Raw genomic sequence first — 3,109 nt, 5'->3', positions numbered from 1 at the left:
TGTGGGAAAACCACATTGTCACAAGTGTATAAACATGAAGTACCAGGTGATCTAAGGTCACAGGGTTGGTGAGGAATATTTTCCTAACACACCAGCCTGATTTGCTTCCTTGGTCTCAATGCCAGTAAATTTATGGGTATGATGAGGTAAGAATTCAGAAAATATAAGATTACCTGATCGGCCCTGCCCGCCGGCCCGCTCCATGTCAGTCTGTCATGGAGCGGCCGCCAGGAGCCAGCCCTGGTAAAGAGGACCTGTAGCAGAGACAACAGAGACGGAAGCAGCCCGATCCCAGAGACGGCGGCGGAGGGCGGCGGAGGCCGGAGGAGCCGGAGCCGCCTGGGATGTTCAGTCATGAAAAGAGTACGTACAGAGCAGATTCAGATGGCAGTGTCCTGCTACCTCAAACGCCGACAATACGTGGATTCAGAAGGCCCCCTAAAACAAGGATTGTGACTGTCACAGACTGCTGAAGAGATCGCAGCTAATCTCACAGTCCAGTCAGAATCTGGTTCTGCCAACATCGTGTCTGCAGCCCCCTGCCAGGCAGAGCCTCAGCAATATGAAGTACAGTTTGGACGACTACAGAATTTTCTCACTGATTCTGATTCCCAGCACAGCCACGAAGTGATGCCTCTCCTCTGTCCTCTCTTTGTCTACCTCCATCTCAGCCTGGTCCAGAATAGTCCGAAGAGCACCATGGAAACTTTTTACAGCGCTTCCATGGAATGTTTTTTACAGAACGTTAGCCAGAAGGATGTCATTGAGCAGCTACAGACCACTCAAAGCATCCAGGACATCCTGTCTAACTTCACGCTTCGAGCATTCCTAGATAACAAGTATGTAGTCCGTCTCCCAGAAGACAGCTACAACTACCTTATCCGCTACCTCCAAAGTGACAATACTGCCCTGTGCAAAGTCCTCTCCTTACATATTCATCTGGAAGTGCAGCCTACCCAGAGAACAGACTACCAGCTCTATGCCAGTGGTAGCTCCGCACGCAGCGAGAGCACTGGCTTAGAGCCCCCTGCCCCCGACATGCCCACCCCTATTCTGCAAAATGAAGCTGCCTTGGAGGTCTTGCAAGAGAACATTAAGCGAGTCAAGGATGGACCTCCTTCACTTACCACCATCTGTTTCTATGCCTTCTATAACACAGAGCAGCTACTGAACACTGCAGAAATTTCCCCAGAGAGCAAACTGCTTGCTGCTGGGTTTGACAACTCCTGTATAAAACTTTGGAGTTTATGGTCCAAGAAGTTAAAGGCTGAAGCCCACCAAGTAGATGTGTCTCGTATCCACTTGGCTTGTGATATTCTTGAAGAAGAGGATGAGGAGAATGACAGCACAGGCACAGAAATGAAGATACTGCGAGGACATTGTGGGCCTGTGTACAGAACAAGGTTCCTATCGGACAGCTCAGGGTTGCTCTCTTGTTCTGAAGACATGTACATTTGATATTGGGACCTTGGAAATGTCACCAACACTGTGTTGTACCAAGGACACGCATACCCTGAGTGGGACCTGGACATTAGCCCCTATGGTCTGTACTTTGCCAGTGGTTCACATGACTGTACCGCAAGACTGTGGTCGTTTGACCGGACTTACCCACTGAGAATATATGCAGGGCACCTGGCAGATGTGGCCTGTGTCAGATTCCACCCCAATTCTAACTACTTAGCCACTGGCTCAACTGATAAGACGGTCCGGCTGTGGAGTGCTCAGCAGGGGAAATCTGTGAGGCTCTTCACAGGCCACCGAGGGCCTGTGCGTTCTCTTGCCTTTTCTCCTAATGGTAAGTACTTGGCATCTGCTGCTGAGGACCAGAGGCTGAAGCTGTGGGACTTGGCTTCAGGAACCCTTTATAAAGAGTTGAGAGGCCACACAGACAACCTCACTAGTCTCACATTCAGCCCAGACAGCAGCCTGATTGCCTCTGCCTCCATGGACAACTCCGTTCATGTTTGGGACATCAGGAACACTTACTGCAGTACTTCTGCTAATGGCTCCTCCAGTGAACTTGTGGGCGTATACACTGGGCAGATGAGTAATGTGCTGAGTGTACAGTTTATGGCCTGTCACCTTCTTTTAGTGACAGGGATTACACAAGAAAATCAGGAACATTAATTTTTTAATTTTGTGTTAATGGATCGGGGCAGTGGTGGAAGGCCTCAGGATTGCAAATCTTACTTCAAACTGAGATTAAATCACCGACTGTGAAAAACAAAAAATATATAAGATTACCTATATTGAAATAATGGTGGCTTTGCCCTTGACATACCAACCAAAGTCTGGTTATTATATCTCATTAAAGGCAAATGTTTAAAACAGGATTATTAGGACAAAAGTTAAGAATGTTTTAATGGTTTATCTATCTATCTATCTATCTATCTATCTATCTATCTATCTATCTAACTATCATCTTCTATGTGTCTGGCTATCATCTATCTGTCATCTTAGAGTCCCAAGTTGCTCCTAACAATTAAGCTCTCAACTATTAGCTGAAAGGTTGATTGTGTGAACACACCCAGAGGCACCTCAGAGGAAATGCCTGGTGCACTCTTTGGAAAGGCCACAGCTGTGAAAGTCCAATGATGCACACATGGATGGAGTTTCTGTGAGCCAATTTTGACTGGATAACAACTAACAACTGCACCTGCCTGTCATTCAATCAATCAAAGTATTTAATGTCTTCCTATAAGTCTATACATATCCATGTTGCATTATGAAAAAATTGGGGGCAGGAGGACAATTCACATGATGAGTACTAGATGAGTGATATCAGTTACACTGCTATGTGAGGCACATGATAGCATCATTTAAAAGCAAACTAATCTACTATTTAATTTAAGGTTTATTTTCTTTATTGTTACATTTAGAATATTTCCTAGGTGTTGGCTCATGTGTTTTTATTTACATTTCCCTATGCGCAAATTGCATACTTCTATCCTGCCAATTACTTTGTTTGGGTTTTAGAATTTTTGTCTTACAAATTAAAATAATCACTGTTGCTTACATGTAAATAGTCCTGGAGACCTAAAAAGTGAAAGCTGTTTATTTGTCTCCCAAAGCCAGATTTTTAAAATAATACTTATGTTATGACCTGTGC

At 45.1% G+C, this 3,109-nt stretch overlaps 1 pseudogene; it reads left to right on the top strand.

The window, feature by feature from the left end:
* Positions 1 to 352: 352 nt before the first annotated feature.
* On the top strand, positions 353 to 2,127 carry LOC142448755 (TAF5-like RNA polymerase II p300/CBP-associated factor-associated factor 65 kDa subunit 5L pseudogene; annotated as a pseudogene).
* The last annotated feature ends 982 nt before the right edge of the window (positions 2,128 to 3,109 follow it).

This window comes from Tenrec ecaudatus, chromosome 5, assembly GCF_050624435.1.
Source record: "Tenrec ecaudatus isolate mTenEca1 chromosome 5, mTenEca1.hap1, whole genome shotgun sequence".
Lineage (NCBI taxonomy): Eukaryota > Metazoa > Chordata > Mammalia > Afrosoricida > Tenrecidae > Tenrec > Tenrec ecaudatus.
The sequence above is the reverse complement of the archived record's forward strand: the minus strand, read 5'-3'. Positions and strand labels throughout refer to the sequence as shown.